A 14,024-nucleotide genomic window follows, 5' to 3' on the forward strand; every position below is an offset into this window, starting at 1 on the left:
AGCTAGGCTCAGAGGCACCTCACCTCACCCACCTTTCTTCATATCTTCTTCTACTCAAGATCTAAGTGCCATATTTGCCCTAGCAAAGTCTCCCTGCTGTGAGTAACCTTGCCCATTTACAGACCCTTTGGCCTCCCAGGAATGTGCACAGAGGCTTTCTGGGCAGACCTGAGATGTGTTTAAACACCAGCACTTGCCCATTCCTGTTCTGGAATAGAAGAATCACGCTACAACTCCCTGCCCATCCTGCTGGCCAGCTTCCCCTTGGCTGCCCTCTCCCTATTGGCAAAGTGGATTAGGTGATTCTCATTGCAGCCACTGTAGTTTTATATTCACCTGATTATTGCTAAGCTGGTGTTCCTCTGGAAGTTCCTCTTCTTCTCTATAGAAGTGACTATCAATGCCTCTACTTCTTTCTTCAAAGAAAGAGTTGGAAAGTAGCAGTTGGTGATGGAGATGTTTTGGTGAATGGAAAGGGGCATGGTGACTTTTGAATAGTGTATTACTTTTGAAAATAAGCTGAGTTATTTCCTGAGCTTCCAACATGACCACCTTCTCAACCAGGTCAATGAGAATGGAGAGAAATTTACCTATTATTAGACAGAATTGTTTTATTATTCTTTAGGTATTTGTTTTGTAACTGAGTGTCATAAGTTGGTGAAATAATTGGTTGCTATTAAGGCTTTGATAATCTTTGAAGGGATTCATCTGTGTATTGGAGATCTGACCAAAGTGCAATTCCATAAAGTAAAATGGTGTCTCAGTGGAAGGGAATGGCCTCCTCACTTCATAAACAACAGTTTTTGTCAAGATGGATCAATTTATCTCCATGCAGTAAAGCACTCCTTAATATGGATCAGACACAATGTGACCATTATTAGGAGCTGTATCACATTCATCTTTGCCCTCATGGAACTCCTGAAAACTGCAAACCTCAGTTTTTAGCAGCAACAACCAGAGATCAGCGATGAGGTGTTCTGAGAGTTAATGGTTTAGTGACACCTGGAGGACCACCAATTTCCCTGCCCTAATTTATTAGTTTGATTATTACAATAACTCTGAAATGAATATTTGTTTCAGTAGCTAGTTTATAATGGAGATGGAGATGGAGAAAAAAAGAGATAAGTAGTAAAGATGTATAGCATTAAGTATGATAAATTTATGTATTTGAATGCATGTGTTTGTGGACTTGACAGCCTTACTTCAGAGTTCTATTTCCAGTGGTACATAATCCTTTTTCATTATGAAAATTACTAGCTTCCTAACCAGATGATAGAATAATTTGCTATATATGCATAGATACACATACATAAAGGTATAAAATATCATAGCAATGCCTGATGTTTCTCCTTTTTCTGATTCCTAACTCTATTTTTGACAGACCCAACTTTTTTTCATTAACAGCTATTGGAAAATGATGATAATTAACCCTGTGAAAATGTGAATTTTTCAAAGAGTAAAACAATCCTTCCTGTTAGAAATCATGGCATCAGTTCTCTCAGTGTTGATTCTTCATATTTCCCTTTGATACAACAAGCAATTGGAGGTTTTCCCAATAGTTTAGAAAGAGGTATGTGCTTATATGTGTATAGGAATTCAATAAAAGAACAACTTATGGAATTAATACATTTTTATTTAAATTAATTAAATAATTTTAGATTCATGTTTACATCTTACCCTTTCAAAACTCCCCTTGGGCTTAAAATAAGAAAAAAAAACACCTTAATTTAAAATTATTAAGAACAATCTAGGAAAAAAAGAACAGTAATAAATAGCAAAATAATAAGTGCATTCAAACAGCAGCCCAAAGCAATTAAAAAGCTGGACTCTGGCAGGTCCAAGGTTATAATAGTAAATTGGTCACTGGGAAACTGTTCTGGTGTTGCCATATGATCTTGTTTACTAGCTGGGATGTCTACACAGTGACATCCCCTTAGCCCAGTATCCCAAAATCTCATAAGAATTTGACATTTTAAAATATTATTTTAATTGACGCTGGAATGATGTGTGGTGTTCACATTAATTTATTTTTGGATAACTGAAGACATGCTGCGCTACCAATCCTTGGTCTTGAATAGGGATTAAAAAACTATTTTAGACTGCAGGACTATACGTGTTCCTTCCCAAAACTTTCTAGATCACACAGTGGGTATGTGTGAAGGATGGGATCAGGACATACATGGGAGAAAGATTTCTTTTTCACATACAAACACACACCTAAACATAAACAAAGATACACTTTAAGGTACATAAAGAGGAGTAGACCATAAGGCGGAGATGGGAAACTTCTAGAAGGTTCATACATGATATGGATGGCTGCAGGGAGACATTTGTGATGTAGTGACATCAAAGGAAAGTAGGATTAAATTTGGCTGATGTTTAGTTTGTTTTAGTGGGAATGGGTGGGGGGTTATTAGGTTCCTTTGATTGATTAACTGATTGATTATGTCCTTATGACATCAAGTTGGTGTCTACTCTTAGCAACCATTTTCTCCATTATGATCTATCCCTAATCTGCTCCTTCAGCTCTTCCAATGGTGCACCCATTGCTACTGCAACTAAGTCCATCTAGTTGCTGCTGGTTATCCTTTTCTTCTCTTTCCTTCCACCTTTCCCAGCATTAAAGCCTTCTCCAAAGAGTTAGGTCTTCATATAATGTGCCCTTTACCACACATTAAATAATGCTGGCAACATTTGGGAGTTGTGCTGCCAAATTTTCATAATGGATTTCACCCTGTTTTTCAGAGTTTGGGGGCAGGGTACTGAGAAACAGGAGAATTTTGCTTTCAGATCTGGGCTGCAAAAATCCAGATATAGAAAACTCTATCTTTTTTGCTGCAATTGAGGGGTTGTCTGGAATTACAAATAATATCTGTTAGGCCTAGCCCAGAAGGTTCCTGCTCTTATTCTCATCCTTATGTCTGAAAAAAGAAAGGAAAAAAAATGTATGATAGAAATTTGCTTTTTTTGCTGTTAGATTTTGGAATGTTTTTAACTGGTTTTTTTTAGAATCTGCTTAAAAACTTTTAGGAATGCTTTAAGAATCTGCTAACAGAATTATTCAGTTAGGAATATCTATCATTCAGATTCCCCAAAAGTGTTTTGGAGCTTGTAAAGACAAGAATGCAACATCTACCTGCAACTTTTTAAAGTAGCTGCATCTTTTCCTGGGATCAGTGGTAGCTGCGGAAGACATCTGTATGATCCAAGGGGGAAAAAATGTAGCACTTTTACAGGGTTGTAAACAGATGCTGCGTTTGTGACCCAAAACACTTGGAAACACCTTTTTGATATCAAATCTGATGTGTTATTCAACAATAATATCTACTACTGAATGTTCCTTACTATGTTACCACTGGGGGAGGCAAGAGGTGTATGCATGTGTGTATACTTGTGATAATTTTTTACCTTTTAATGTATTACAGGTAATCTTTGACTTGCGAGCACAATTGGGATTGAAACTTCCATCACTAACCAATGCAGTCATTAAGCGAGTCATGCCTGATTTTATGACCTTTTTTGCTGTGATTGTTAAGCAAATCACCTCAGTTGTTAAGCAAATCATGTGGTTGTTAAGCAAATCCAGCTTCCCCCATCGACTTCACTTGTTTGAAGTCCCCTGGGAAAGTTGCAAATGGTGATCACGTGACCCTGGGACACTGCAATGGTAAATATATGCCGGGTGCCAATTACCCAAATTTTGATCATGTGACCGCGAGGATGCTGAGATGGTTGTGAGTGCAAGGACTGGTCATAAGTCACTTTTTTCAGTGCTGTTGTAACTTTCAATGGTTGTTAAATGAATGGTCATAAGTCGAGGACTACCTACAATAAAAATACATTGAATATTGCTGCTCAGCTTTTTGGTGCTTTCAGGCTGACACCGGTGTTTCTCTTCTCCACTTCCTTTTGTTCCATTTCCATCTTGTTGAGTTTAAGAATTAACTAAGGCTATTTGGTAAGTTGCATGTTGTTCAGCATTCAGCTTCTGTCAGGTTTAGATTTCTGACTAGCTACGTAAAAGGGCATGTAGCAAGGTCAGAAAAGTATTATAAGCAAAAAATGGGTAACTGCCCCTGCTCAATCTTTAATACACCCAAATCTCTTATGTGTCTAGTTAGTTGTGTAAATCCTGCTTTCTATTGTGATAATAAATTGCTGGGGAAGGAATTCAGTGAACCTTTGAGTTAAGATTCCGGGAGCTTTGTAAGACTGATTTATTTAGACTAGCTTTCAGCCCCTGAGCTGGTTATGGTTGCTAAAGGTGATTAATTGGAGCTGCTGGCAAGGAAGGAGGATTTTTATTATTGATGTTCATTTTATGGTTGCCACTTCTGTTTTTTTGTTTTTAAATGCTTTTCTGTTTCATTATGGTTTTTATTGGGAGCTGTCTGAAACAATGCAGGAAGGTCGAGTAAAATGTTTTAAATAAAAATATTCACCATTACCCCACCTGATGGTAGGAAATTTCACCATCCTGGAAAATGCAAAGATATTTGTGAGCTGACCAAACTGAAGACTGATTACTATAGAACACTGTAGTTCAAATAATAGCTGCAATCTGATTGATTAGGACAGATTGGTTGGAATATCTCTCCCACTGTCCAGCTCTGGACACAATAAAAAGTGCTGGTGCTAATTTTTAAAATCCCTATAAAACTTTATTGAAGAAATACATGCCCAGGGGGTCATGATGCCAACAGAGCCTGCCTCCCCCCACTCCCTGGCATTTAGGGTTATAGGACATAGTTCACATAGCCAGTCAAGATCATTGGGCATATGAAGAGGAATATCTCACAAGTGCTAAGTCAACTTAAGTTAGGAAATAGCCATTCCTCTTCTTGGCCATGAAAGATATAGGATTAATACATTATATTGCTTTCCCTTCCTAACACCCCATGTCAGTTGGTAGGACTGGCCCTATGATTCATACCTACCTGTTCAGGTACTGAGATCATCTTTGGAAATTTTCAGATCTCCTTGATATCTCCTTGATATCTCAGAGAAGTAATCAAAGGGGGTTTCACAGTGATGGCATTCAATCTAGTGAATTTCTGTTCCTAGAGAAATATGCTGATGTTTTTTCAGTGGCATTTGAAGATGTTTTCAGTGCCTCAAACTTTAAAACATATTATAATATTAGAGATGGGAGTTGGCATGGCTCTGCTGTTCCAGTGAAAAGGTGGTAAGGTGGGTTATGGGGTGGGGGAGTGATTTTCTTTGATTACTTATCAGAACTGCAGCAACCCCCTGTCATCCCCAATGTTATTCTGATCTGGTTCAAGGACCTATGAAAAATGTGGGAAGTAGATTGTGTGGGGCGCATTAATGAAAATAGTCACTGCCTAATTCTCCAAAAGGAGTTGCTGTTGGATTACAGTCCATTCAATGAACAACAGAAGATGTCTTCTCTCTTTTCATGTGATTGTTACATTTATTTTTAAACACCTGAGGAGTTCTGTGAAGAATGACATTTGGACATCAAAGCACAGTGCCAGCCATACTAAAACATTAAGAGCCACTAGCAGAGATATTGGGGAAGACTAGGACTATCATATGTGGGCTGCAACAATCTTGATGACCACTAGGTGGGAGCAAAGAATTAGGTTTTGCAGTATCTCTTTCCTGAAATCTAGTGGCAATATTGATATGGTGAATCTAATGTGGATACTTTATTAATGTAAGCTGAATGTAAAAAAATTAAGCTATAGCCCATGGAGAACATTGGCACCACTGACAGCCTTTTCAAGAATATTATTTCCCAGCTGGCGAATTTCTAACAATTTAAATAATTAACCATTAGTGTCTGTATTTGTAAGATAATCACTGATTTAAAAAAAAATGTTATGTGGTAACAGAAGGTTATGTGTCACTTAACTTACTGCTTTCCCTGTTAAATAGAGTGGCAGTCAGACTAAACAGAAACTAAGTTCTTGTAAAGTTATAGAAATGATAGTTTTTAGTATGTGTGAATTAGTTCCTGAGTGGTATTGTATGTATGGACTGATTCTTTACATGAAGTGATTGCAAAACAAAAGATACATGCAGACATACACCCAGCCATTCATATTTCTTTATAAAAAGTAAGAGGATATGAACTTAACCAGACTTTGTGTGTGTGTGTGTGTGTGTGTGTGCGCGCACGCGCCTTTGAGTCAGTGTTGACTCCTGGCGACAGTCTGGACAAGTCCCTGCAGTTTTCTTGGCAAGATTTCAGAAGTGGCTTGCCACTGCCTTCTTCCTAGGGCTGAGAGAAACTGACTGGCCCAAGGTCATCCAGCTGGCTTTGTGCCTAAGGCAGGACTAGAACTCACGGTCTCCTGGTTTAGTGGCCATATCCAGGTAATATCTCCCACTAGATCAGATTATTCTAGAAGGAGTAGAACAACCGAGAAGGAGGATACTTGCCATTTCAAATGCTTGTCATTACTGCCTGCGTCTCCAGTCACAATTCCAATCATGTCTTCCATGGCCAAGATGATGATACATATCTTCTCATCCACCAGCCACTGCACTTCTACTCTAAATTATCCCTGGCTTAAGTTACTTGTCTTTGAAAAGGGTTTGTCAGGATTCAGATCCCTAGAAGTATTATGTACAGTGATTGGCCGCTTATATTCCATGGACATTAGGATACCGGTTATACCCTAAAATGTTACCCACATCTAGTCTTGAAATTAAATATTTCTATTAATTCTAAAGTTTGAAGTTTGAAAAGTTAAATTGGCTGAAATCTCATGAGATTTTGGTATCATGTAAGATCTTCTGCGATCCTAGGATAGAGCCATCAAAGATATTCTGCTGCTGAGGGTCATTGGCATACTGCCAAGAAGCAAGAGCCTGAATTGCTGCTGATTTTTTTGGAGGGGGGAGTGGTGGTGGTGGATTCATTTTAAAAGTTAGTAAGGCTTCTTCTAGGTTTGACATAAAAAACAGTAAACACTTCTCAGGTCCCCTCTCTGAAAACTCACCCCCTTCCATGATGATGTTGTCTTGCTCCCTGTGGCCCTTGGACACTGAAAGAATGACCTCAAAGACCCTAGAATCCTACAAGCCCTTAAGAGCTGAACAAGCCCCTTTAATTGTGCAAAAGGTCACAACAAATAAAGTCTGAAAAGCAGACAGATGGCAATGTTGAACTGCAACAATCTGATGACAATATTATTTGGTGCCTCCATGGAAAAAGGCCAATAGAACCAAGAAAATATGCCATTCTTCCTCTTTTTTTGCATATCAAAATTTAAATGCTTGTTCACATATAGGAATAGTTTTTCAGTAAATAGCAATCTTGGCTCAACAGTTGATACTATAATCATACAGCTCAGTTGCTCCACTTGACTCCACCTGCCAGCAGGAAACAAATGAAGAGTCACCAAAGTCTCTTGAGATTTGGTGATTTCATGGAATTTCAGATATTGAATAAGGTTTTTGGGGAGGGAACCCAGGTTTATCATGCCAGATGGTACCTGTAGCCTGAAAAGGCTGCTGACCCCAATATAGGACCTTGTTTGACTAATGGCTTGGTCCTCTCTGAATTTTCTGAAAAGCAGGGATATTGTTGGCTGATAATGATTATAGATCAGATGCCTAGCTTATGCAGAACCCTATAGATAAGAATGCTTGAAATAAATGCTTTTTAGTTTCTAGGTCATTGTGGTGGAGATGAATTCCTATCAGATTTGTATGACCACCCAAATTAGAGCACAACTTCGGGCAGCTCACAAAGCATAAAAACCATAAAACCAAAACTGAAAATAAATTTGATAATGAGGACATGACTTCTTTTTTCTGCCTTGTGTTTTCCTTATATCAGGCAGCAAGGGCAGAAGAACTTGGAACCAGATCGAAAAAAATAATATGGTAGTCATTTGGGCTCAAAGAAGATATGTTGTTGTGCAGTTCATCTGTGGACACAGAGGTGGCTCTGCAGTCCCGGTTTGGAAGTGCAGAGTGTAGCATAATGGGGGGACAGGAAGTCCATTGTTGTAGTAACCGTGGGTGTTATTCTGTGATACCACTCATTGTTTCCTATCAGTTTCTGGTGGTGCCTGTTTTCAAAGCCAGTGGAGGCTTCATAGCACAGGGCTCACCAGCAGGTTCTGTCAGCAGCTACAGCTTCTAGTTCCCTTAGCTGGATGTCACAGTACTGTAGGGTTTCTTTCACAGTGTCTTTGTAATGTTTGCGTGGTCGACCTTGAGGTCTCTTCCCAGTCTCCAGTACACTATAAAGCAACTAGCAAGGCATACAGTGGTCACTCATTCTGATGACGTGTCCTACCCACCACATCTGGGCTCTGATAATCAGGGACTCAATGCTGGTGGATTCCACATGATCCAAGACCTCCAGGTTGGACATATGGTCTTGCCAACAAATGCCGAGGATGGAATGGAGACTATATATGTGAAATTTTTTCAGTTTTTTGATGTTCCTTCAGTACAGAGTCCAGGACTCACATACATATAGGAGAGAAGGGATAACCATAGCTCTATAGACTTTCAGCTTTGTGGAGATACAGATGTTGTGTTGATTGAGCACTCTAGTATGCAGCTGCCCCAATGGCTGGGTGGCCTTGCTGATCTTGGAGTCAATTTCTTTGTCCAAAGACCCATAATTCAAGATGATGCTTCCCAAGTATTTGAAGCTGTTTACATTTGTCAGCTGGGTGTCATCAACAGTGACAACATGCAGGTGAAGAACAGATTGAACAGGACTGAGGCTAGCACACAATCCTGTTTAACCCATTGGAAATGGCAAATGCAGCTGATGTACCACCAATGTAAAGAACCTGTCCTGTCATTCTACTGTCGAGTGGCTGAATCAACTTCACAGATTTCCTCAGGCATCCATAACATCTCAGGATGATCCAGAGAGCCTCTCTGTTTATAGTGTCAAATGCCTTCATCAGGTCAATGAAGACAGAGTAAAGAGGCTTGTTCTGTTCAATGCACTTCTCCTGGACTTGCCTCACAGCAAATATCATGTCTGCTGTACTCCATTCTGGCTGAAAGCCACACTGTGCCTCTGGGGGTTTCCTTTCTGAGACAGTGACAAGTCTGTTCAGGAGCATGTAGGCAAAGATCTTGCCTGCAATGGACAGCAGTGAGATACTCCTGCAGTTTCCACAGTCTGATTTGCTTCCCTTATTTTTGTAGAGAGCCACAATGAGGGCATTGCGGAAGTTGTCAGGCATCTCCTCTGTGGACCAAATGTTTTCCAGGATGTCTTGGAACACCTGTAAGGCATTTGGGTCTAGTGCTTAGTAGATCTCAGCAGGAATGCCATCTTGTCCTATTGTTTTAATTTGAGTTCATCTGCGAGATCGCTTTCTTGATCTTATCAATAAAGGGAGGCAGGTCTAGAGCATCCAAGACTGGCAGCTGAGGAATCTGCTGAAAGACATCATGATCAACTATGGACGGCCTATTGAGTAGGCTAGAAAAGTGTTCAGCCCAGTGTATTTTCAGTCCTTCCTAGTCTTTGATCAGGCTCGATCCATCAGATGACAGCAGTGGGGAACATCCTGATTTAGAAGGACTTTATGGTGCTGAAGAACTCTCTGGTGGCATGCATGTCTGCATAGTGTTCGACCTGCTCAGCCTTCCTTTGCGACCACTCATCCTGCATTTCTCACAGTTCCGTCTGTACTTTGGACTGCAGGTGCTTAAACTTTTCTTTCTTTGAGACAGATGATGGATCATTCTGCCAGTCTGCATAAGTACTGTTCTTGGCCTGGAGGGCTGCTGAAACGGTCTCATGGTTTTCATCAAACCAGTTTTGATGTGCCCAGGTTTTCAGTCCAAGTACAGTTGTTTCAGTCTGTGTTATGACATCTTTAAACTGTGTCCACTTTTCAGAACAGGTCCTTGCAAGCGGTAAATTGCCAGAGAGTTTTTCATTAAGTACATCTTGGAAACTTTAGACTTGGTCTGGGTCTTGCATTCTGCCAATGTTGAATGACTTTCTGACAGTCCTTGGTTGTTTACAATGTAAAGGGGCAATGTGCAGGTTGAGGACCAGCTTGTGGTCTGTCCAGCACTCAGTACCTTGCATGCTCGGGTGATGGTGACGTCTTAATGGTTGCGCTGACGTACTATGACATAGTCAAGTAGGTGCCAGTGTTTGGACCTGGGATGCATCCAGGTCATTTTCACTTGTTTGCAACTCTGAAAATTGTGTTAGTGATGCACAGGTTATGCTCAGCACATTTGCTCAGAAGCAGCAGGCCACTGCTATTTAGTTTTCCCACCCCATGTCTCCCAATAACTCCATCTGTCTGTCTGTCCCCACCCTAGCATTGAAGTTGCCCAGAATGATGAGTTTGTCACTGGTGGGGTTTGTTCGAATAATATGATCCAGGTCCTCATAGAAATCTTCCTCATCTTTGTCTGGACTCATGAGATTTGGTGTGTAGGCACCGTCAAAGGTGATATACCAGGACTTTCTGAGAAGAAAGCAGAACTTATAATGCGTTCATTTTTTCCAGTGGGTAGAGTGGAGATGCTCTTCAGCAGAGCAGTTTTGATTGTAAAACCTACTCTGTGAGTCCTGTTGTCAGTCTATGGTTTTCCTTTCCAAAAGAAGGTATATCCACTCGCTGCTTCCTGTAATGAACCCTTGTCTGCCAGCCTGGTCTCACTGAGTGCAGCAATGTCAATGGTATAATGGCAAAGTTCAGCTGCTATGAATGCTGTTCGTCTTTCAGGCCTTGGCACCTTGTCTCTATCCAGCAAGGTGCGGATGTTCCAGACTCCAAAAATGAGTTTTGTTTGATTTGTTTTTCTTGATGCTTGGCTGCTAAAGAGACTATCTGCCAGCTGTGGTTAGCTAGCCAAATGTTGTGGGGCAGGCAATATTTAGGGTAACTTTTCTAACCCCGTCCCTCAAGCAAGGGTGGGCAGTGCTATCCTAGAAGAGCTGCCCAGTTGCCCTAGATGCTGCCAGACATCTCTTATGCCCTGAGTACTGAGATGAACAACCATTGGTCCAAGGGCCACCCATGTGCAGGTTTGTGACTACAACTGCCAGTGATCATCGCCACCTGTTGCTTTGCTACTCCTCCATTGCTGCAGGGCTCAAAAAATTAGGTTTGGACTGAGATGATTTGGAGATGAGTTGTAGATGAAGATGAATTGCACAGGGGCAGTCCCACTCTCTCGGCAGAAGAGATCTTAATCCAGTGGCATGGAGAGCCATTATGGCTGGAGACCTGTTCTGCTGCAGTGGATGACCAGGACGTCTGAGTGTCTTCTTGTGCTCTTAGTGCTCCACAGCACCTGCTCAGCCTGGCCTCTTAACTGTTGGACCATTGATCAGTCTCCTCCACTCTATCTGCCAGGGCCAGAGTTCACACACTGGGATAGACAAATCCCCTATCTCACTAAGTGTCAAAGACCCATTGGCTACCCTCACCTGGCCTGGCCCGTCTACCAAGACGGTTTACCAGGGTGTGGCTGCTGCATGTGTTACAGCTACTTGGAGCCACAGGTGAGAGCTGAGCACCAGGTGGGGACCAAAGGTGAACAAGCAGCCCTAGAAAGGGCATGGCAGGCCCCTCCACCAGAATGCTACCCCTCCCTGGACAACCTATATACCCTGAAAAAAACATATAAACAGTTTAAATCCTAGCCACTATTAACAGTGTCCTACATCATTTCAGTTCTTGAAGCACTTGGAGCAAGACGGGAAAAATTCATAATACTGTCTATATTTGTACAACATGTTTAACTTCGTTACTGAATTAACTTGTTTTCTGGTTTCATACAATACATGAAATCCTAAGCAAACCAAATGGTCTGAATTTTCACAACACATCAGGCAACAAATAATATTACCCCTCCCTCCCCAGATTAAAACTAATTAAACTAATTGATATTAGTTTATGGTACAAATGCAACTGCTGTGCCTTTATCTATCTGATTGAGCAAGTTGTCTAAATACAGCCATTCTATGAAGTCTCATCAATCGTGAAGTATACCTTGATACTCTAGGAACTAGAGGAAGAATTTCATGTTGTATTGCTGGTAGCTATGTATATATACAGCTGACTTTATTTCAAAAAGTGATAAGCCAAACTCATTCAACTGAATGGGGACTTGAACTTCTGCCCTGAAGTCTTGGACTGATGGCACCATGGAACAACAATTTTGATAATGCTCCTAGATCAAATAGCTATGCTCTGAAGAAGCCCTGCCAAGTTTTGGGAAAGACGAACCCTGCTGAATTTGAGCAAGAGCCCACAAGTTCCAGCATTTTAATTCCAATAATCAGTCAGAAACCACCAGAAATTCTTGAACCCCTAAGCCAGTGTTTCTCAATCTCAGCAACTTTAAGATGCATGGACTTCACCTCCCAGAATTCTCATGGCTGGGGAATCCTGGGAGTTGAAGGCCACAAATCTTAAAGTTGCTGAGATTGAGAAACACTGGCCTAAGCAGTAAAGGCAAACCCAATCTTGTTGCTTGCACCCACAACAGGCATTCAGAACTATATTGCTTTTGAATAAAAGCTACTAGCTTTTGTGCATAATGGACAGTGATAGACCAGATAGACTTAACATTATTCTATTCCTTAAAAAAATCATTTGAGCTAGTTGCCAATACTACATCTTGTTGAAGTGAATTCCTTTTGTTAATTATAGACTGTGTGATGAAGAGTGAATATTAAATGGAGCAAGGCAGACAGCCTTGACTTCAAAATGTAGGTTTTTATCTCAAGCTGTTGCTTCGGTTCTAGGGTTGTGCACGCTTCACAAATGATTTGGAAATAGTTCTTTGGACTTCATATGAGCTCAGCACCACTGTGCCATTCATTAAAACAACCTTACTTTTTTCAGGCTTTGTGCAAGCCTGAAAGAAAAAAAAAAGATAATATTGATTTAAGGAATTTACTTATGAGAGTTAATGCAACTCTTAAAGCAGTGACTTTTTTTTTCAGGCTCATGTGGAAGGTTGAAAAAAATTGGGTTGCTTTAATGATAAGCCGTGTGATCTTGGTGATTTATGAGGCTTGCATAATGTATCATCATACAAGCAATGTAATTTTTTGTCATTTAAATCATTTGTCTAATTACATCATTGCACACATAACAAAAATCACTAAGAAGTGATAAGTGATAATAAGGTCTGTTACATGTGAAGTCCAATGTATCAAGTTCTGATTAATCAAGATTTCAGTGTATTTCACCAACTGCTGTTTTGGTATAGTAGTTAAGGTGCTGGACTAGCAATTGAGAGGCTATGGGCCTTAGTCCTTCCTTAGTCCTTGGTCATGAAAGCCAGCTGGGTGACTCTGGGCCAGTCACTATCTCTCAGCCCAACTCCCCTCACAGTCTTGCTGTGGGGAAAACAGGGGCAGGAGTGTTACATATGCCATCTTGACTTCTACAAAATACAGGTGGGCTATAAATATAATATATGCTAATGTCTTATTGAAATCTTTGATACAATTACCCAACCATTTTCTTTCCCTGTGAAAGAGGTTTCTTTTTTTCTACCTCCTTCTCAAAGTATTTTTGGATTTCTTTCAGTAGCATTTTTGCATAATTGTTGTGAGGTGGCAGACAGGTGCTGTTGTTTTCTGTGACATATCTCTCCATCACTGTACAACCTCACTGGCTGTTCTCACTTCATGTCCTGAAAAAGAGAAGTTCCCTCATTATGTCTTCTCTTCAGATTTAGGGGAAGTATGGGGAGCCACAGAAGCTGTAGGGTGCTGAGAGAGGATGCCACAGTGAAAAGGTCCTAAGTCAGACAATGTAATGGTATGTGGGAAAGACCTTGGGAGGAGGGCCAAAAGACACTGCCAAGGGAATGGTCAGATAAGAGGCAGCATAGCCTGCAGCTGCTTAATGGGAAGAGCAAGAGGCTCAGAAGAGACCCTCCCTAGTTTCTCCAGCTATAAAGGAGATGGGGAGGAGAATTGTACTTTCATACTTGCAAGATTCTATCAATGTAGCTTTACAATAAAGTAGAATTCGCTCATCTGGTTGTGATTCCTATTTGGTTTACCTCACAAGGCTGACACA

The sequence above is a fragment of the Python bivittatus genome, unplaced genomic scaffold (assembly GCF_059951505.1).
Source record: "Python bivittatus isolate LINGU-HERP-01145 unplaced genomic scaffold, Pbiv_v1 ctg000700_np1212, whole genome shotgun sequence".
Taxonomy (NCBI): Eukaryota; Metazoa; Chordata; class Lepidosauria; order Squamata; family Pythonidae; genus Python; species Python bivittatus.